Source organism: Mesocricetus auratus, unplaced genomic scaffold (genome assembly GCF_017639785.1).
Source record: "Mesocricetus auratus isolate SY011 unplaced genomic scaffold, BCM_Maur_2.0 Super-Scaffold_100010, whole genome shotgun sequence".
NCBI lineage: Eukaryota > Metazoa > Chordata > Mammalia > Rodentia > Cricetidae > Mesocricetus > Mesocricetus auratus.
The window spans coordinates 41,680,738-41,704,279 of record NW_024429194.1 but is presented as its reverse complement, the minus strand read 5'-3'; the positions used below and the strand labels follow the sequence as shown (position 1 = coordinate 41,704,279).

The following is a 23,542-nucleotide window of genomic DNA, read 5'->3' as shown; positions in this document are numbered from 1 at the left end:
ATTTACTGGTAATTTTTATGATTTCTTTGGAAAATTTCTGTTTTGTCCTTTACATTTTTAGTAAATTGCTCTTGATTGTTGCTGTTGAGCTGTGTGAATTCCTTATATATTTTCGATCTTAACCAGTTACCAGACACATGACTTGCAACGTCCTTACATCTTAGGACTCACTTTGTTGTTTCTGTTGTTGAGTACCTTATACTGGATTGCTTTTGGGTTTTATGGCTAAAGATTTTGAGTCATCTGGCTTTGTCAATATTAATATCAAGGAGTTTATTCTCTATGAATTTCCTCCTATACAGGTTTTATAGTTTCAGGTCTGAAAAAATAAGTTCTTAATCCACTTTGGTTGATTATTGTGGATGGTACTAGATAAAGGCCCATTTCTATTCCTTTGCATGTGGATATTCAGTTTTCCTTAAACCAGTTCTTAAGGAAAGCATCCCTTCAATGGAGGTCAAATGGACAAGGTAGGATTTTTCTTTCCTCAAAATTAAAGAGAGCTTCCAACTATGATCTAAACTTTGGCAAAAAAAATCAAAGAAATACTTCGCAGACTATATTCACTTATTCACCATTAACTACAGACTCTCCTCTCTATGGTGAGCACCTTACTAAGTTTGTAGGTTCAAATCCAAGGTCTACACACCGAAAATAGTATCAGTGGTTTACATTTATATTTAACTTGTAAGTAAGCAAGACATTTTGGAGTACCATGGAATTGGCAGTAGTGGGATCAGTGAGGGGACACTTGAGGACAATTTAGAATATGTGCCAATCACATGGAATGCAGTCAGTTTTATTTATCTCATCTCCTGTCTCTGGAAAAGTCCCCAATGTGTCATTTTATTTTTAGTCTGAAAGTATGCATTAGAGAGTGAAGACCTAGACTCCAATCAACTTAACAGGGTGTTAAAGATAACTGGAAAGTTTAATACGCTAAGGAAATCTCAGCAAAAAGTGACTCTTGTCATGTGGTCAATTTAAAAACACAAACAAATGAGTAATTCCACATAGACTGTCATCGGCTCGTATATAGCACAAAAGCTATAACTCTACCAATTATACATGTGCAGTGCTACAACATTAAGCTCATTCACAGTATTGTACGAGTTGTCACTTTAGGGTTCTGTTATGTTTTAGAATGGATATTTGAATCTGGTTCAAAATCATCTTTGTACTGCCTCTTCTTTCCTAGGGAATGATGACTGCTAATCAGCATGATTAATGCGCACACAATGCAGTGCCCACTTCCTGTTCTTAGGTCACCTTGTGCACATGTCATTACAGTAGCCATCTCTTGCACACAGTGTCGTGCCCTTGCCTAGCAGTCACACACACGCCTAGGCACAAATGCAGCCAGTCCTTCAATGTGAAGACACTCTCCATCCCGCTCTGCTAGCACTGTTCCCTCTTATATTTGGAATGTATTTTCTCTCCTTAAATTTCTGCTTTAATCAAAAGTTTGATCTCTCCTTTTCCTTGAATGTGTACTGTTAAATCTTTGAAAGCTATTAGCTAGTAAAGAATGCTTTAGATTTTCTCAATATGTGGTACTATGCAATTTCATTAATATATAGGTATTTATACCCTGGCAGTTTAAATAGTACTTTGAAATAATAATATACATGGATCAAAAGAAATTAATTTTTTTGTTCTGGAAGACTCATAATTACTTACTACTGGGATGTGTCCTTTTTAATTACTGTTTCATTCTCAGACTGTGAAATCACATAAGATACTTTCATGCTCATTTCTTATTTCCCACTGATTGTCATATATTGTCACGTATCACCAAATGTCTTGATAAACCCATCTTTATAAAGCTGTGATGTTATTGATGGTGCCTTATGGATTTGTTGAAAATACTTCCTTGTTCCTTTGTGAGTTTATTTAGTACCATAGAAAGCATGATGTACTTGGGGAATATTAGCTTTATTCAGGTACAGAATTTTGTATCAAAGTAAAATAAGGTCAGTTGTTTGGCATGGAGACAGACATACTTAAATTTTAAAAATTTCAATAGGGGGAATGGGGGACACAGAAGGAAGAAAATGAGGACTGGGTTTGTTCAAAACACATAATATGTGTGTATAAAATTCTCAAACAATAGAAAAGAATGTCAACTGATTTATCAACCCTTCCTTCCATTCTTAGATAAATAAGTTACTATTCATTTTCCTATTCATACACCCTGAAATAAGTACCAACAATCCCATGTTGAGTGGTGTGTTTGGTTGGTGTTTACTAGTGTTTCTGTTTTATTCCTTTATGCTATTCTTTCCACTAAATCATGATTATTGGGTGTTGACTTAGTGCATGGACTTTGCCCAAATATCGAGTGATGAAACATTTCTGACATGCAGACGTAAGCTGACCTCCAACAGTTAACCCAGATGCTGCTAGAAGCTACTCGGCTTTCAAACTGGAGATGCTGTTATGAATACTTTTTTGAAGCAAGTTGAGAATTTCACTCTTTGTTGTCTTCAGTTCTTTCTTTTCTGGTCTAGATGACAGGCTGATTTTCACCACTGAGTTTTTGAAAAAAAATTCTCATTAATTCTCCTTCTTTGCTCCATTCCACTGACAGTGTGCTTTCCCACATGTTTACTTCTCAGCATATTTTAATGACCAGGCTTATGCACAGGGGACCCATGAGAAGACTGATAGATTGCCAATGAAATTGCCTTCTTTGACCTTGACTACCTTTGGACTGATTGATGATCCTGGACTAAAGATCTACAGACTCTCTGAGGGTATTAAATCAGATTAAAGACCTGTCTTAGACAGTCCAGACTGTTATAACAAACATACCATAGATGGGTGCCTTATAAACAATAGAAATTTATTTCCCAAGCTCAGTATGCTGAAAAGACCAAGGCCATCAATTCAGTGACTGATGATGTTTGCTTCTGTGTAGATAGATGGCTGCTACTTTGCTGTCCTTATTTGGCAGAAGGAACAAAGAAGCTTCCTGTGTTGTTATTTCTTATGTACAGTAGTCTCAATTACTCTGAACTTCTCTTTTATAAGCATGCTGTTGTCTCCAGTACCCATCACATTGGGAGTTAGGATGTCAGCCTGTGAATTAGGTAGTTAGGTAGACAATATAAGGTGGGACCCAAATGAGTTGATTTTATTATTAAGCAAATCCTTATGATAAGCATATCACAAGTAGAATGTTGGTGTTTAAGACTGCTTAAGGATTCTTTGAATGCACAAAATGTTGAAAGCAAAAATCAGACCTAATTTTGACATTTAGTATACATTTTAAAATGAAGCCTAAAAATTACTTTGCATTTAAATTGTTATTTCTACATAAGCAGGGTGGGTTGTAGAGTGATCTGTGTCAACCAGTATTTTAGGGCATGAGAAACAAGTTTTTTAATTTCTGACTTGGATTTCTCCCTTAAACAAAGAAAGGCAGATTTATCCAACTGCTTTAATCTAATGGAGATTTTTTTCTTTTCCTTTCAGATTTTTATTGATCTAATCCAACCTATATTGTGACTGCTGGCTGGGATTAAGGTCAGTGCTATGCTTACATTGGTCATGAACAATTATGAAGCAAGCTTTTTGAATCTTCAGATTGTTGGTTCAGGATATTCTGGCCAACTGTGGCCAAGAGCAGGCTAGAGTATAAACTGTATATATTACACTCTTGACTCAGTAATATCCATGGTTCTCAGCAGTGTTTGTTTTTGTAGTAGAATTGTTTTAGTTGTTGAATGCTTTAATTCTTTCACCTTACTGCTAAATTACTGGCTTATATTTTAAAGAACTGTTTGCTTTCTGAATTTACAGGAATATTCATTTGGTTCCACAGTTTTGTCTTCACGCAGAACACGTTACCTAAGGAGAACAGAGTTGAAAGTGCATTTGTGAATGGCAAATTTTAATTAACCAGCAGAATGTTAAGATGCCATTTCTTTTGTTCTCTTTTCTTATTAGTTGGCTTGTTTGGGCCCCTCTAAAACAGCTTCCATGAATTTGGAGTAATAACTGAGCCTTAGAGTAATTACCAATAGGTTTGGGAATCCATTTATACCCTCTATTCTCTCCTCTAGAACATGAATTGAGAACTAAAAGTAAAATAGTAAACTAAGCCCTGAAAGAGATGAAGATTGTTGTTGCTCATAAAGAGCAGAATACCAGGTGCTGCTAAGCTTTGTGCATGGGCTTTTGTTGTTAATGAGTAACTTAAAGTAAAACACTAGGCTTTCATTCATGCTTACATTAACCAGGAATTTCCATTTTAAACTCCATATTAAATATATTGGGCATACAGTAAATATATACTTTTTTTTTTTTTTTTGGTTTTTCGATACAGGGTTTTTCTGTGGCTTTGGAGGCTGGTCTTGAACTCACAGAGATCTGCCTGCTTCTTTGTCCAGAGTGCTGGGATTAAAGGCATATGCCACCACTGCCCAGAAAGATATACTTTTTGTGGCACAATTCTTATGTCACTCTCCTATTTCCAGTAACACCACACACACACACACACACACACACACACACACACACACACACACACCTCTTCCCTCAGGTGAAAGGGTAATAGTATTGCTCTTTTTTCAAGTCAAAAGGTGCTTTCCTGTTCTTTAATCTGTATGAGATTAAGTAAATAAAACATGTTAGATTTACACCTATTGATCTTTAGATATTTAATAAATAAAAAATAAGGTAAAATATTTGCTCAGGATGATTTAAAGTCTATTTATAAATCATGTTATATTATATTCAGTATAGTTTTGAGTTGAATATGCTGGAAATGCTTAGCTTAGTCTGGCTTCCTTTTCAATCATTCCTTAAATATAGGCTACATAAATTTATATGTATTTAAATATGCTATTTCTTTATTATTATTAATTGAATTAACTTTGACAATTTCATGTATACAATGTATGCCATAATACCAATCACTCTTACTTCCCACCCTCTCCCTTACATACAATGTATGTAATACATACCAATCACTCTTGCTTCCCACCCTCTCCCTTACATACAATGTATGTAATACATACCAATCACTCTTGCTTCCCACCCTCTCCCTTACATACAATGTATGAAATACATACCAATCACTCTTGCTTCCCACCCTCTCCCTTACATACAATTATGTAATACATACCAATCACTCTTGCTTCCCACCCTCTCCCTTACATACAATGTATGTAATACATACCAATCACTCTTGCTTCCCACCCTCTCCCTTACATACAATGTATGTAATACATACCAATCACTCTTGCTTCCCACCCTCTCCCTTACATACAATTATGTAATACATACCAATCACTCTTACTTCCCACCCTCTCCCTTACATACAATGTATGTAATACATACCAATCACTCTTGCTTCCCACCCTCTCCCTTACATACAATGTATGTAATACATACCAATCACTCTTGCTTCCCACCCTCTCCCTTACATACAATGTATGTAATACATACCAATCATTCTTGCTTCCCACCCTCTCTCTTAACCCCATTTCCACCCTCTTACCTACAACTTCCTTACCTCAAAGTGTCTTTCTAAAATTACTGTCTATTCTGTGTGTGTGTGAGAGAGAGAGAGAGAGAGACAGAGACAGAGACAGAGACAGAGACAGAGAGAGACAGAGAGACAAAGAGACAGACCATAGATTCAGACCTATCAATTGGAGCCTGGTGGGCTCAGTGGTATATACACAGGTGAAAACACCCTTAAAGACAGTGTCCTTGTGACTAACAGCTAACAATGTGGAGTGTATTGCTTCTCATGAGTATCTTAACACTGTGAGTGCAACCTCCCCTGTCTCTCTGTCTGCACGGTATTCCTGGTGGTGTCGGATAAAGCACTTGTGTTTGAGGCTAGAAGACACTTGAATTTCTTGGTACTTTGAATCCTTAGATGATTTCTTGTGAGTGAATCAATAATAATTATATAAAATTGCTGACAAAAGGCTGAATTGCAGCCCATGTTCCAGAAACTGTCTGGGCTGTTTCTTTTGCCCAAGTCAGCCTAGTTTGTGCTGCTGCATGACCTCTGATGCCTTCTGCGTGCAGACTTCTGAGTGCCCCCTGGGTAAATGTATCTCCTGAAAAATGGGAGATGTATCTTCTTAAACTTCATATCACAGCAAATGAGGTGTCATGTTACTGTGAGTCCTAAAATGTAAGCTTTCAATGGCCTTTTATAAAATCTCTATCAAAAGCATTTTCTCTTCCCGAGATTTTATGTAATAAATTCTGATGCTTCTTTTAAGGTAGGAAGTAAAATGAATGAGGATCTTAAAATGATTGTTATGGGTATTTACAAATATGTAAATCAAATGATACTGTGTATGGACGAAAAGTAATTTCTCTATGCTGTATTAAGTGATATACATTCCCTTTCCCTCTCCCTCTCCCACCCTGTTTCACCCATCCCTCCCCCCATGTTTATGTGTTCTATGCATGTGTAATGGGTATATGTGCCCATGCAAGGCAAGTCCAGAGACTGACATTTGTTATTTACTTGTATTGGCCTCTACCTTATTATTACATTTTAAATGATAACTTAAGGTTTAACTTAGAAGGTTCTGGATGGGAAATTGTCTAAAGTTTCATGTGTGAACAGCTTTCCTGTCAATAATCAACAGAATCCCTTGATTTTAATAATTCTGTCAATTCTTTTGAAATGAATTTTGAATTGTTCAACTACTTTTACAATGAATGTTGTCCCTCCCCTTCTCTCTCTTCTTTTCTATCTTCCTACTTGGTCCCCTCCCACTTTCTACTCAGTCCCTCTCACTTTCCATTCAGTCCCCTCCCATTTCCCCTCTCAGTCCCCACCCACTTTCTTGTCTTCTTTCTGTGCATGACCCACTAAATCTATGGTTTCTTCTTGGAGCATCATGAGAGATTATTTACCAAATTAAGGCAACTTATTGATGACTATGCTACTGAAAAACAAATGGCACTTCCTCTCCCAAAAAATATTTAACTGCTAGTAATCCCTTGGGGAGGATTGGAACCTCATAGATTCATCTCCTGCCAATGATAACATGATTTGGGCCCAACTGCATGTGGGTTTGGAGAAGATAATCTCGACTAGAATAACTTCATAAGCATTGTGTCTATGGCATATCTAGAAAGCATCTTTTTGCTATATAGCTCGCTATCTACTATTTTTGAGACAGTGTCTCTTAGTTCACCAATTTGACTAGGCTGGCTTGGCAACGAATTTTGATCTCTGCTTGCCTCTGTGCGCCAGCATCACTGAAGTTATAGAATGACTACCGTGGTTAACTATTTTATAAAGGAGTGGTGGACTTGTACTTAGTTCCTCATATTTACACAGCAAGTGTCCTACTGAACACCAAACCATCACCCTAGTTCTGATATGATATTCAACAAAGATGTCATTAAAAAGCTAATAGCATGTTGCCCAAGTAATACACACACACACACACACACATATACATATATATGTATGTATATATATATATAGAGAGAAAGAGAGAATATATAGAATGTATATATATTGTTGACATGGGGTCTCTTGATGTAGATCAGGCTGTTCTGGAACTTGTGAATTTGCGATGTTCCTACCTCAGCTTCCCAATTGCAGAATCACTGCTTTGAACACCCCAGTGCCCCCCACCCCCTTTTGCTTTTAACAAAGGTAGGTTTTGTTTTTCCTGCTGTCATCGATTCAACTGGGCCTGCATGATAGATTAGCCAGAAAGGGCACTTGTCACGAAGTCTGACAGCATGAGTTCCTTTCCTGGGAATCCACTTGATAGAAAGAACGATTCCCATATGTTCTCTAACATGCAAACATGAGCTCTGGTGCAGAACAACAACCATCACGAGTAAGGAATGACCTAATGATATGACTGAAGTAGAAGATGGTCTGGTGATGAAGGGAAGTGTAGCAGGCAAAATCACTGTTACTTCTCATGTCCTTATATGACCTACTCAAGAACTCCAGAAATATACATCCCTAAAATTGCTCTCTTTTTGACAGTTTGACATTGTGAGGAAAGAAGCTGTTGATATCATGGGATGTAAAAACACTGGAAATATTTTAAAGAACAAGTTTTGTGTCTTGGGTTTTCTCCATATGAGAAAATAATAGTCTCGCTGATCCCCTTTTCCTTGAGTAAATGTAATATCAAACAACTACAAAAGATAACTCTGTGGACACATTTTCACACTGAATCTCAGCTTGGGAAATCAACGTTGAAGGTATGATTTACTGACCAGCTATCTTTATCCTATTACATTTATCAGAAAGGAAGAATGCCATATTATAGAATAACACAACTAAGCTTTTTTTTTTACTTAAAATTGAGCCTTGAATCACCTTAGGGCCATTTAGATAGCAAAGCAAGCAGATTTCCTATGTATGTAAGGAACCCATCCCTTTAGAAATCTTTTACCTTATGTCCCACATATTGAAAAGTAAAAGTTTACATTTCAGAAAGGGTATATTCATTATTGCTGCTCTGCTTCTATAAATCAGCATAATGTTTGTTTAACTTTGTTAGTCATTTTAAAATAGAAAATGAGGAATTGTTTCTCAGAAGATAAGTATATAGTACATATGTGTCATATGTAGTTTGGTAGGTAGATAGATATTATAGATGATATACAGATGGATGGTATATAACTAGATAGATTGATGGTGAATAAATAGATATTTTAGTGGGGAGGTTGAAATAGTGAATAATACAGTACTTTTGTTCTGTATTCTTTTTGCCTTATTTCCATAGAGATTGAAATTATTTTCCTTTCCTGAAGGAAAACCCCACCAGTAATTTAAAAATATAAAAGCCTTATTTGAAAAATCCCTTGTTATGTATAACAAACCAGTGTGGCCTGGATTTCATTTTGTGTCACGGAGTGTATCACCTAACATGCGGGACCTTTTGCCCAGTTCACTTTACTTCCCGTCACTTCAGCTTGACTTAGTGAAAGCTGCATTATACAGAGCTCTAAATGCATTACCCATATGTCTCTAAGTCTCCATACCCATACCCTGCCAGCTCTCCTCTAGTAAGATTTGTGTGCCTGTCAAACAAGATTTGTCTTCCAAGGATGGAGCAAGTGGTCCTTAGAATGTGAATTTGAAAATGGAGATAAGGCTTTGGAACTTCAGTTTGATTTTCTTGATTTTATGAATAGAAGAATTTAGTCATACAACCAAGTATAATTTTTATAAGACATTATCCTGTGGCATGAAACAGCTTATAAAAATTCAGAAAAGTTCTTTACAGAATAAAAATAAATAGAAAAAGACATATTTACCCAACTGTAATTGCTTGCTTATAATATGCATGTATGAATCATCCTGGGATGGCTTAAATTAAAAGACAGAGATCTTTGGAATGATCAATCCAAGGAGGCTCTTCATATTTCTGCTTAAAGATTGATTTGTCTGTAGGATGGAAACCTCTTCCAGCTTTTCTGCCACAGCTAATCACTATGTCCTAAAAGCTGGTTAGCTTTTTAAAAAAATCTATGATTTCATTTTTAAGGGTTCTTAAATCAGCTATTACAAATACCATCTCCAAAGTAAAGAATGAACTAAAAAATAGATATTAAAGGGAAAAAGGTGCTTTCATGGAGAAAGTGAAGGTCTCAGTTTTGATAATTAGTAAGATAAAAAGAACACTATCTTCTTGTTGTCTTTTTTATTATCATAAGTTTCTTCTCATTGTTTAGTCATGTCAGATGGATTTGAAAAATGAGCGTGCAAGCAGGATGTTTAGTTGATGAGCAGCGTTATACATGCAAACCTGTTCTATTTCACTGTAACTTTCTATTAACTCCTAGGGATTCAGGCTTGTTTGAGACCATCTGGCTGTACCATTATAGGGGAAGACCTCAAGACTTGGCATACCTCTGGGGGGTTTTTACCAGTTTTACATATTTAGAAATTAAGGTGTAAATCTTTTATTATTAGTGATACTATTGAAGCATGTACAAATGTCCAATTAGCCTATAAAGTTAATGACCAGAAATTACATTAACATATTCAGGCATGGCTGTTGTACAGATATGCAGTGGAGTTCACATGAGTGTTGAAAAACATAAGAAATTCCTATTATTCCATATTAATAATGACTTCAGTTACTTTAAAACATCTCATGCTTATTGACTAGTTATATCTACTGGAATTATCCATCCCAGAGGAATTAAAATTTTAATTGTCCTCTATAAAATACCTTCCTCCCTTCTCTGCTGCCCTGGAATTGCTAGTGTGTACATTTAACTTTGTGGGGCACTCGATAAATATTAGCTGTTTCTTAAATTCTCACATCTGGGCTCTTTTGGTAAACGTCCTTATTTGTTATCAATATTGTCCAGTACCAAAAATTTCTTTAGTGCTATGTTTACAGAACAGGGAACATGTTCACCTTTATATAAATACAAAAGGGATGCAGAAGCTAAATAAAACATTTGACAACAAACTACCGAAAAAAGTTAGAAGTGTGATATGACTTGCTATCACAATATATGTGAAAATGCCAACAGAAAACATAAAATGGTTTTAGAATGTGTTTGATTTGCTTTTTTGTTTTGTTTTTCTTTAAAAAATGTTCTCAGACAAATATCTTCTATTTGATTGAATAGCATTTTCTCTTCTACCTATATGTCATGGTTTGCCCAGAGATACTTTTGTAAGCTCACTATTATCCACAAAGCCCACATGGTTTTTGTCATGTATCTGCACTTCATCATGGCCAAAAATAGTATCCCACTCACATTGTCAAACACTGTAGCTGAAGGTAGGAGTCACTAGGTAGTGTGACCCCACATTGAAACACAGCACTCAACAAAGTTGAAGAGCAGCAGAGAGGAGAGAAAGAAAGATAAATGATCAGTCAACTAGCATGAAATGTTTTAAGGTGACAAGTACTTATTAGCACAGCACAATATATAAAGGAATTCTTCATATTGTACAACAGTGTTTAAAATAGAAGGTTAATTGTAGTCTGTTAAATGAGTTGCTTTATACAGAAAGGTCCTAGCCACAAGGTGAATGTCTGAAGACAGACAGAATTTTATTGTAATATTTAAGGAAAAATAGCCCATCTTGTAAATATAATAATACTAAGGTACTGATATAAACCACATTTTGAAGTCCAGAAAGGAAACTGATGATTTCCTCCCAAGGATATGGTATGCTAGCAGAAAGGACATGGAGACCATATCCACCTCAACATGGGAAGAGGATCAGACAGCACACTGCAGAGTACCTCCCTCAACGAATCCCAAAGAGCCAGGGAGTCTAGACTCTATGAATGTTTCAGAAGTCTGAAAAATTACTCCTTTGTTTCCTAATACTTTAAATTCTTAAAGGAAAGGGAACATTTGCATATGAGTGGTAGAGAATGCCTGACAATCGCGTGAATGCTAAGTGCAGACTTTGTGAAGAGAAGATACAACTTGTATGACTTAAAAAGACCACATTTTAGAAAATTGTCTCAGTAGGGCCTTTAAGGCAAACAGGATTTACACAGACACAAAAGAGAAGGAAGGGTTGCAAAAGACACTTGACCTTGGTCTATGGATGCCTAGTACAGAGAAGAACGAGGCAGGAAGCTGGTGCACCTGGCAGAGGACCAAGCAGGTGATCTTGAACTTTGTTTCTGCCTTTGTCCTCTTTCCTTTCTATTTCCATGAATTTTGTTGACCTGCTCTTATGAATGCCTTTTCTATATCAACATAAGCAAAAACTGAGCCCATGTGGAGAATTTTTATGTTCTGTGTGTACAATTGCTACATACAAAAATACTCTTATTGATGTCAGTTTCAACAGCCTCCTTTAATACATATATACATATATATGTATATATATTTTTTTACTTAGGTTTTGTGAAAAGAAAGAAAAAATGTCAGTATCTTAATATAAGAGCACTGAATGTTCCAGCTAGTGTTCTTCAGAGCCATATTTATTTTCTCTTGGCTTTAGTATTATCAGAATTGCTTATAATCAAAGGAATATATGATTTTAAAATTAACTACTGTAGAAAAATTTGTACTTACAATTTTTAAAAAATACCTAGAAGGGCTTCTTCCCAGGGCAAAGGATTAATTGGAATATAATTTTTATGGGAAATAACTAAAAATAAAATCTTTAAATCATAATTAAAAATAAAATATTTAAACCATGTAAACCTCCTTACAAAGTTTGTAGTAGAAAAAAACTTTTTTATTGTTTTGTTTTGCTTTGGGTTTAATAAGCACTAAGTCAGAATTCATTACACATTCCACACAACTTGCTAAGAGACTGCAGAGAATAACAATGCTAACCCTTAATACATCCAAGCAAATACCACCCATTCCATACAGTAACTAGTCCACAGGCAGAAATACCACCCATAACGTACAGTAACTAGTCCACAGGCAGAAATACCACCCATTCAGCACAGTAACTAGTCTTCAAGTGGAAATACCACCCATTCAGCACAGTAACTAGCCCATAAGCAGAAAAGCTCACAGCACTATCCTGACATCTGATAACAGTGGTGACCATCTGTTAGCCAGTTTGCTTTATGAGAGAGAAATGCACATCTTGTACTTTAAAAAGATTTATGTTTATTTATAAATTATGTGCATGTGTGTATGTCTGAGTGTGGGCATAGTTATCTGTGTAGATGTGAACTGCCTGACATGGGTGGTTGGAACCAAACTGATGTCCTCTGGAAGAGCAGTGTATACTCTTGGGCACTGAGGCATCTCTAACCCATATCTTGTACTTTTATGACAGAAAACGATTCTAAAGCTTGGAGCAAGGAGTCCACTGAGGGAAGCTCCAACTACAGTGGGAGCTGAGAGATAGAAAAGGCCCTTCCTTCACTCGTGCTTTCTAAAAGATGGCCCAGGGCCCTCTTTCAAAGACTAAGTGAGGCTTATCTAACCATTATCCAATTTACATACATTGCAAAGGGGATAAGAAGAAACCGTCACAGAAAAGTATGAGTGTACAGAAGTCTCTATTGCCGTTTCTTTTCAATTTCCAGAACCAAATCTGTTACTCTTGACTGGTGTGTACCCTCACAATGTGAAATGAATGAAGTAATTGGTTCCTAAAAGTAGGCAATGAGCAGTTCTGATTCTTTGAATATTTCTTGTGTATTCTAAAAACAAAGACAGATGTGTATTAAGTAGAAAGTGATGAGTAAAACTATTACTACCCAGTGACCCAAGTGCTGGGGTGTTGCTAGGGAGGGGACCATGGCAGGCTGAGCTTTGAGCGGCATGGAGGCCTCTCCATGAAGAACAGAAGGGACAGCATGAAAGAACTTAAATTACTCTTTCAAATGTGTCTATGAATGGACATTCCCAGCTCATTGCCACATTTCACCTAAACTGCTCAACTTTAAGATCTGTGGTTCTCATTCAAATGCTAATGCCTGGCCATCTGCCCTTTCTTTAAAAAAAAAGTGATATAAAAAGCCAACAAGAGCATGCTGCAGGTCTTGTGACCCTAATCACTGCCATTATGAGCTTTCTGGGAGTAATCACTCAGGTTGCACCCAGGGTGAGCATCTGCTGATGATGTAAAGATCAGAAGACTGGAGACTGCTAAAGACAGGCTTCCCTATAGACAGCCAGTGATTCACTCCCTAACAGATCTACATACAGATGCAGAGCCCAAATCCATAGGCTCTAATAATAGCATTCTCTCCCCATACTTGCTGCTTTGATTTGAATTTCCTTAAAACGTAGTTGGAATTATTTAAAGTGCGTATTTGCCTGTAAATATAATTAGAATTCTAAAGAAGGATGTGGAGAAGGCATGCTAATAATGATTAAGTGTGAAATGGGAGCCTTCATCTACACAAGTGGCACTTTTCTGTGCAAGGAGAAAAGAATGTCACCAGGGCTCAGTCACATTCTATGTGACTTTTTCCTGCTTGGCTTTTATTGAATTGGAAGTGAAGCAATAATTAAGAGAATGAATGTTTAAAGAAGAATGATTCGGGTCACTTTTAGAGATCGTTCTTTAGCAAGGCAAATTTTAATTATTTTTTCCTTTCATAAAGTTCATTTGTCCATCACAATGTTGTTTCTTAAAACATTTTAGACAATATTATATACATTGTGCCTTGCTCTGTTTTCATGCTATGCAGGACTTGTGGTTTTAAATATCATTGCATACTATTAGATTTATAGTTAACTTTCTCATATAATAAGCTTAAGAAAAATTATGTCTGTAATAAATTACATGCTGAGATATGTGGATATGTGACAGTTATCTTTCAGTGGGTTGGTTGGTCTGCCCTGTAAAGTTAAAGATGTTGGAATTAAAAGTTGGGTATGACTTCCCTCATTTTTGAAAACCAATCCTTATCCCAACTCGCCCCCAAAGACTTCGTGCTTCTGAATATTCTTTTCCAATTTCCTATTTTAGAGTCAAGGCAGGCTAAACTTATTTCCACTCTATGTAAAATGACTGTTAGTGACTCATTTACCAATTGAACAAATGCTTTACTGAGCCCCACTTTGTTCCAAGAAGTGGAGGAGAGCAAGGTAGCAGTCATATTGCTCACACTGACTCCGCGTATGGCAGCCTGCTAGCTGCATGTATTGTACTTAAACACACCCATAGGTCAACCAAAGCATGAAAGATAAATTGCCACATGATTAATCTTTATTTTTAAGAGACTTAGAACCTCATCAATGGGAGACTGGTGAAATGAGTTAGTGGTTAAAGATACTTGCTACCTGCCCTTGTAGAGGACCCAACATTGGTTCTCAGCACCTCTGTGGTAGTTCACAGCTGTCTACAATTGCTCTCTTGCTGCTGCATATACCAGACATATGTGTGGAGAATATCCATATATTCAGGCAGATGTTCATATCCATAACATAAAAATATATAATTTTATAAACCTGAAGATTTTGGTTCTGATTGTCCTAGAACTCGATTTATAGATTGGGTTGGCCTCAAACTCACAGAGATCTGCCTGCCTCTACCTCCCGACCGTTGCGACTAAAGATGTGCACCACCACCGCCCAGCCATAGAACCTGAAGATTTTTTAAGACTTGGTTATGACAGCACTTGTTCAGGGCTCACACTTTGTCGTCATAAGGAAATGCCAAGTTTCTTTATTCAAGAACAAAGGATGTTGAATTAGACTGCAAAATTTGTTCTCCTTCTTTATTCTGTCTGTCTATACTTCCTCTTTGTAAACCTTTTAATCTCACTTCTAAAGAGGTCAGCTGTAAGGAATGCTATCTCTCCTTGCTCAGTTCTCAAAGGAAGAATGTAAAAGCATTTGAGTTTTAGACCTCTGTCAGCCAGAGCTTTCAGCCTTTCAAAGATACCAGCAGCAGCACATCCATGACTGAGTTCAGCAGAACACCAGACAACTGGGATTTATGATTCATAGGCCACCCTCTTCCATGGACTAAAGAAAAACTTGTGCATGCCAGACTATATGATATTTGTTTGCATAATTACCAGAATCCCATAATGTCATTCTCAACAAATTGTAATGTAAACATGTGGCAATACACTTCAGTTATGTTTTATAAGAGTTTGTATCAAATGATACGTCATACCCAAAACCTTTTTCATAGGTGGAAGAAATGTCTCAGTGATAAAGTGCTTGCTTTCCTAGCATGAAAACATGAGCTTATATTCCCAAGAACCCATTAAAGTCATATGTGCTAGCATGTGTGTGTAACTTCAGTGCTGGAGGTGGGGTGGGGAAGGAAAAGACAGGAGGACTGGAGGATCCTGTGCAATTGCTGGTGAGCCAATACAGCCAACCAGTGAGTTCCAGGTTCAGTGACTGATCTTGCCTTGAAAAAATAAGGTGGACTCTTTCTATTGCAACGAGAGATTTCTTTGATAATGGATGAGAACTATACATTCCTGTGGGTATGGGACAGATATTTAGAATACATTTAGCAACTATGCTGCTTTAGTACAGTGGTGGTAGGTAGCAGGTTCTCTTCTAAGATCTATGATTTCACTAGCTTATGTGGTTTCTTGGTTTCCAGTATAAGCAGTTTCCCTCCTGTTGAGCAGGCTTTAAATACAATTTGAGAGCCATTGGTTACTATCAACATATGAGTGCCACTGTTGTACCATTAGTGTTATTGTGTCCTGCTGGTGATCATTGCAGCTCACAGGCATTGCAGCAGATGGACCTATTGACTGTTTCCCTCCCTTGGAGGCTATACTACAGGAGATCAAAATGCAGAGAGTATGTGACAGGGGTGTCCAGCTCCAATTAATACATCTGAAAATCAAGTCCTGTACCTAAAGCTCAAGAGATACTTCAAAAGAGGGAGTGGAAAGACTGTAAGAGTTAGAGGACCAGGAAAGATGCTGTGAGATTGTGTTTCCTAGAAATGACAGGAAATCTTCATCTATGATATCTCCACAATATGGATTCCTGAACAAGAACTGAAGAAGAATAGTACCAATGAACAAAGCTAACATGGAAGGGAAACATATAAGAGATATCACTGATAGTCAAAAACTACAACATGTACATGAAGGTAGCAGGAGAAATAGTCTTCCCCAGGGATGGACCCCTATTTGGTTATCCGATGCCAAAGTTCAGCCCTGAAATCATACACAGGCAAGTAACACTAAATGTAGTGGGCAGCTTATATTTATATATTTAGGCATATACATACACACATGCACATACACACGTATGCATAACAAGAACAAAGAAAAACCATCTTGAGAGGGATTGAGGGGCAGAGAGAGATTCTTGGGAGAGATTGGAAGGAGGAAAGGGAAAGGAAAAATGATATAATTATAGTTTAACTAAAAAGTGAGGTGGAGAATGACCAAGAGAGATTTGATATCAACCTCTGGTTTCTATCTCCAGGTGTACCTTCACACACATGTGCATATGCACCAGAACACATATACACAAGGATAGACATCCCTAAACTAAAGACAGACAAACAAAAATCGTTAAAGACCATATATTTAGAATTCGTGTTTAGAAAATGTCATCATGAATAAAATCAAAATAGAGTTTATTTATTCACATTTAGAGAGGTTTTAAAACCCACAAGAAGATACTTTCCATGCAGTATATTAAGTAGGTGGTTGGTTCATTTTGACAACTTCTCTGGATGTGGCCCCATTATGAAAGATTGTGTCTATCTCACCACATGGGGCTCGCTATGACATGAGGATGATGTGATAGCCAAGAAGCAGCCACATTATGTCTTGCCATGCAGTTCCTAGTCATGATAGAGCAGTGTCAGCATGGGCAGAGCCGGAGCCATATCATTTCCCACAAAACAGCTCATACATTCAGAACATCTAAGACGTGTGTTGTGGAGGTGAGGTCTGTAAAGAGGCCTTGTAGACTAGGATAAATAGAATCTAAGTCATGTTAATGTGCATTGACAAATCATGAAGCTCAGGTTGAAGATAATAATGACCTTTTAAGAAAAATTTGTGATACATACCTTTAAAAATGCTTAGATATTCTGTACATATCATTGGTACTATATGATTTGGGATCACTGATTGAGAACTCTATAATAAATATGTAAAATAAGTTTAAAATAATGATTTTGTGCCAGAGGCTTGCATCTATTTGGTTTCTATGGTAGTGATGGGAATTGCTTAAGACTTAAGCCAATTTGATAGTAGAATCATTAGTCAGGATTTGTTTTTCCTTGAGACATGATCTTGTATATTTCAGTAAGTTATTGAACTTACAACTATTGTGGCCTTCCAAATACTGGTACTATAGCCACCAATCCTGGCTCAATTAGGATCTTCTTAAAAACTTTATGTAGAAGTTTTTTTTGGCTATTTATCTTTGGTAATATCTTAAATATTCTTCCTTCATCACAAGTATTAGTCAACTCGAATATACTTTAATACAGGTGTTGCTTTCAAACACATTGCAACTTGTAAGCAGGAAACCTAGATCAATAAGTAAAAGGTACATCTCACTACCACCTACAATTTTGGGGGGTAAAATAAGTGTGATTTTGACTCTTAAGAACTTCACAGTTGCCTTGCTTCTCTAGAGATGTCTGAATCTAGTTTGTGTGATGGAATATATTTCATATTTAAAATCCAGGTAAGACACAAGTTAACTTTTGGTATTTGTAACCTTAGGTTAGCCATCATCACTAAATATTTTTTAGTCTCTTGCTGTGTCTTGTTACTATATTCTGTCGTAAGTTAATGCTTAGGCATCACTTACTCAAAAAGTATGTTTATAGTAGACTAGATGTTCTTACTGCATATTTGCACAAAACCCCAGCATGAACTACCACAGTGTTTCACTTTGTGCTCAGCCTCCAACCAGTATTCACTTAAAAAATTATTACTAATTTAATCTTAAGTCCTTTGTAAGCAAACATCTTGCATCCTTTTGTTGCTGTCTTTCTGTAGCTAGTCTGTTGCCTCACATAGCTTGGGTACTAGTGAACTGTAGCCCACCCTATTAATATGCTTGGTGCTGTTGCTGGTTTCCGTGTGCTGTTCGGTGTCTTTTGTGCCTCTCTGTCACTCTCTTGATTCCTTTCTAACCACCCTCTTAGAAAGTTTTACCTTGTCTACCTCATGCTAGAGGCCGCAATAAATTAATACCAGGTATACTCACCCGCCCCTCTGACTAAAATGGAGGGCTTCATACCCATTGGATGCTCCTGTCAAGTTCAGCAATCAATCAAACTATAACATGTACCTTTCAGGGGCATGATAAATAAGAAGAAATCTCTTGATACTGTATGAGGAGAATATGCACACTACCACATCATCTCTTGGCATTTTATACATTTATTTTTCCCTTGCCAGGTGGTCTGAATGCCCTAGATTTCCCGAATTGTCTTCTGTAGATTTGGTGCAAAATGCTTACTGTTGTTTATATCTCAAGCATTACTTATAAAATCTCTATTTGGAAAAGCTATGACTAACTATGGATGCACATAAAAAGAATGCTAACAGAAATGAAAGGCTCTCTCTAGACTGAGTTTCCAACTCTTTCCTTATTTACAAATGCAAAGGCGCATTGCTTGTCTCACAAGTGACTGGTGTTGTCTGATTCTTCCTTTGCTGAATGTTCAAAATTTACATGAAATGACCTTTTAAAAAATGCGGAAATCATTTATACATCAAAAGCTATGCATTGCGGTGTGTGTAAATGTTTCACAGCTTATTTTTGTATTCTAGAAAGGTTGGCATGGAAACCTTGAGGAGCCATTTCAGATGTTCAGTGACACATAAAGTTCTAAAATCCTAATTATCTTTATTAAGATTTAATTGTAATATAATTTCTATAAAAATTTAAGAACATGAATTTCCTACAGGAATAAGCAACTACTTTTTTATAAATAAGATAATGTATTTAATATGACAATGGTAAGAATGTAGAATCAGAAGAATTTTTTTAAAAATTAGTAATACAATTCACACATATGAAAAATAGGAACCTGCTGGCCTGTGTTCAAATACCACTTCTCAGTTTTATGAGATTTACATTTTAGGTTAATAATCACAAATGTTGAGATTTGTTGGGGCAAAGACAGTAATGTCTATGGTAAAGGTATCATTGTATAATAATGTAGACTTGAACTCTCAAGAGTTCCATGCCTGCTAGCAAAAACTGTACCGGCATATAATCTGATTACAAGAAGATACCATTGGCCAAGAAGCTATTGGCAACTGTCAGATGCTGGAAGGGGGGCCAGTTTTCCCTAAGATTGTCGCCTCTGATAGTCTCCAGTAGTCAACTATGCTTGTCTATGCAAGGCCACAAATCCTAGAAAGCTTGAGGAGCACAATTGGCCTCGATGTGAGAAATAAAGGGACACAGAGTTGGGTTGGTTGAGAATGAGGATGAGTCTTTAAATACAAGGGAGGAAGATGTAAATATGATCAAAACACATATGAAATTCCCAAAGAACTAATAAGACAAATTTAAAAATAGAAATTCCATTAAATAAAAATCGTCTTGTTCTTTCCCAAAATGTATCCCCATGAAATTCTGTATGCTTCAAGATTACATAGATAGCTTTGTTCAAAGTTTCAGTTTCTGCATGACTTTACAGTTTCTTTTTTGCTTTCCTCCATTACAAAAGTCTGTGGGGAGAAAAAAAACCTCAGTAGAGAAACCAATTAGTTCCATTTCCTGTAATATTTCTTTTCTTGTGGCTACTGGATTCCAGCCAATTCTATTTTTGCATTTTTACTTTCCCCCACTGCATTCAGTTCTTTTTTTTCTGGATAGAGGGATTTGTGTTTTTCATTTTGTCAAAATGGAATTCTTATGGCATGTCATGGGTCCGATGATTTCAAAACTTGAAAAGCCACACTGAGGTGTTACTTTTTTTTATATCATCCATTCACCATGTCTAAGGCTTTAAAAAACAGTCTGATAATTCAGAAAATGTTTTCAACTAGCAGTTGATTAGGAATGCCCAAGGAATTTTTACTAAGTTCTGTGCTTTGGGATAGAACAGTTAGTCTTGTGCAGCTGTGGTTTAAAAGAGGAAACTGGGAGTTTGGGAAGTGATCTCATGAAAATGCAGAAACTGAAAGACAAAATGGGAACACATACAGGAGATTTCCCTAAGCAAGCACTTGTGAATTCAGAGGGAAATCTCACTCACATCATCCACATCTGAACCCACAGGCAGGTATGGGAGGAAGGTTGAGACAAAGATTCTCTCAGAGCAAATCATTGTTTCCTACCTTTTCTATACGGTATGCTGAAAACAAATCTTGAGGTGCACTGAATTTACATTTTTCTGACAGAAATGCCAGATGACCTACATCCTATTATGTTATACTGAGAGTAAGAGATGGAAGTGTTCCTATAATAAAAACTGTAATGTTCACTAAAATCAAACAGCCCTCTGTCTCTGGTGGTGGGTGGTGTGCAGAAGAGCTTCTCTTCAGACCTGAAAAGCACAGTGGTCAGATCTCTTTCCTCAGTCTGGTCTGAACTATGAATATGGAAGAGATATAGTTTGGCTGTGAAACCAATGGGCTACAAAGCCAACCCATGCCTCCTCTTGTCTCCCAGTACACCACAACAAGGAGACCTTTGAATACATGAGTGTGGCACCTGTCTTGCATGAATTCCATTCTGTTTATCTGCCCTTCTTTTCTCTTACACTGGTATATGGGAGATGATAAATTACTAACAATACATGGAAACATCTCTGCTTTGTCACAGTATCTCTTATATCTGACACCTGGTGGCCATTGTCCCTCCTGTATAAAGAACAATTTATTCTCTATCTGTCAGAGCCAATGTTTCCCCTCACATTATTGGTGTGCTGGCTTTGATGAGTGTGTGTATGCATGCGCACGCACGTGTGTGCATGTATTTGTTTGCTCCATTTACTTATCACATTGTCACACATGATTTTGTTTGATCCCTGGTGAGTCCCTAACACCTAGCTCAGTTTGGGACATAGAAAGTGCTTGTCTAAGTTAGGGTTTCTATTGGTGCGATGAAAATCCAAGACCATGCCAACTTGGAAAGGAAGTTACACTTCCAGGTGACAGTCCATCACTGAGGGAAGTCAAAGTAAGAACTCAAACAGGGCAGGAACATGGAGGCAGAAGCTGATGCAGAGGTCATGGAGTAGGTACTGCTTAATGGGATGCTCAACATGGCTTGCTTGGCCTACTGTCTTGTAGAATCCAGGACTACCAGTCCAGGGATAGCAACACCCACAATGGACTGGATCCTCCCACACAAATCACTAATTGAGAAAATGCCCTAGAATCTTCCTGACAGCTTGATCCTATAGAGATGTTTTCTTAATTGAGGTTTCCCCCTCTCAGGTGACTTAAGCTTCTGTCAAGTTGACTTGAAACTATCCAGTACAGCGCTAATGAATATTAATTCAATGAATAAATCCAGTTACAGGGCTCATTCACTGACTCTTTATGATGTTCTCCCTTCTCTCACACACGTTCTTGGTCTCTTTTTTCTTCCTGCACCCCACAGTTCTTCCTTCCCCTATTAGTTTCCTTCCTACCAATTACAAGCAAGGTTGATGAAGAAACTAATGCTCCTAGATCTTTTTTGGTGCCTGATACTACACTGTATATGGCTGTGTTGTCATAGAAGTGAAGGGTAGGTTCTGCTTTTAGCTTCCCTTTGTTCCTTCTTGATGTGGGGCAGTGGTTTTTAAACAGTGTTCCCTCCATCAACAGTATCAGCATCATCTAAACTATTAGAAGAGTCTACTGAATCAGAAGTGTGTGGCTGCAGCCCTGGACGTGGGTTGTTTGAAGTTCTTCATGTGATGCTGATACTGAAGCTGGAAAGCCAGTAATAGGGCAAGATTGACTCCCACATTTCATATTTCAGTTTTAAATCCCTCTAATTCTCTGAGCTTGTTTCTTCAAACTGTTATGATAATCAGGAGCCCAGATCCTGTCTGTATTTCCACTCCATAATTTTCTATATGTAACTGTTTTTCTGTCCAATATGACTGCTCAGCTCTATCTTTTAGAGAACGAAAGGGAGACATTAGAAGGAAAGGGGGTACAATTTCCTCATTTAAAGTATTCAGTGGTATTTCCTAGGAACCAAACATCTCTCTTTTCACATGCTGCTGCTATAGAGATGAATATGTTGTCATTAAGAATAAATGCATCCAATTAGCCCCAGCAGATATTTTTGTTTAATAAAAAGACAAGAAAGAATAATAGAGGGCAATTTATAGCCTCTACCACTCAAGAATTATCCCTACTGCTTTTGATAATCAGAGATGAAAGTGTGAATTATTAGGGTCGTAGTGAATGCTCAATATTCGGTTATATGATTATGGGACAAATATAGACAGGAAATTAAATATCTCTTGAAAATTGTGTAATTGGAGAGCATAATCTTATCCACTACTTATGATGCTGAGTATTTTTCTCAGCATGAATTAAATCACAAATCCTAGTAATTGGTGTTTCTAAGAGGATAAACATTTATGAAGTTCCAGGCAGCATGTTAGGTGCTTGCAATATATTAACTCTTTTTCCTTATAGTCATCCAACAACATAAATACCATTTCATCACTGAAATATCTGATATTCAGAAGAGCTAATTTTCTTCAAGACACATAGATGATAAAAAATACAACCGAATCCTGACCGTGTCTGTGAGACGTCCTTCCTTTCCTACACTGTTTGGTCTCCTCACAGCTCCTCCGATTCTTGGGCATTGCATTCAGTTTGCTTTGATCCTCCACATTGCACAGACGACCTGCAGTTGCTGATTTTTTACTGATACTGCTTCTTTTCTTCTGCTTTTACTGATACTGAGAATTATCCTTTAATCTTTTCTAAGTATTCAAAACTACTTTGTTGCCATTTGATTTATGACAGATTCCAGGAAAAAAATTCCCCGGTATAGACAAAACTAGGTGATTTGACGAGTAATCCCAAATCGTATTGTGCTATGGAAGAAAAACAGAGGAAAGAAAGAAATGAACTACAAGGAAGAAAAAGATGTGGTGTAGCTTTGTTTTTTACTTCCAAGCTTGCCCCCGAATGTTCTCATGCTGTAGCTGTTTTTTGTTTGCATTCTGTGTCCCAAACATCTGTTC

At 37.0% G+C, this 23,542-nt stretch overlaps 1 protein-coding gene across 2 annotated transcripts in view; it reads left to right on the top strand.

The window, feature by feature from the left end:
• The window catches only part of Map2 (microtubule associated protein 2), a 264,907-nt gene that overhangs the window by 67,686 nt on the left and 173,679 nt on the right, over positions 1 to 23,542 (top strand). For both annotated transcript variants that reach the window (XM_040753408.1, XM_040753406.1), the window contains exon 2: positions 3,478 to 3,528. The gene's annotated coding sequence lies outside the window, so the exon portion shown is untranslated. The remainder of the gene's footprint in view (positions 1 to 3,477; positions 3,529 to 23,542) is intronic.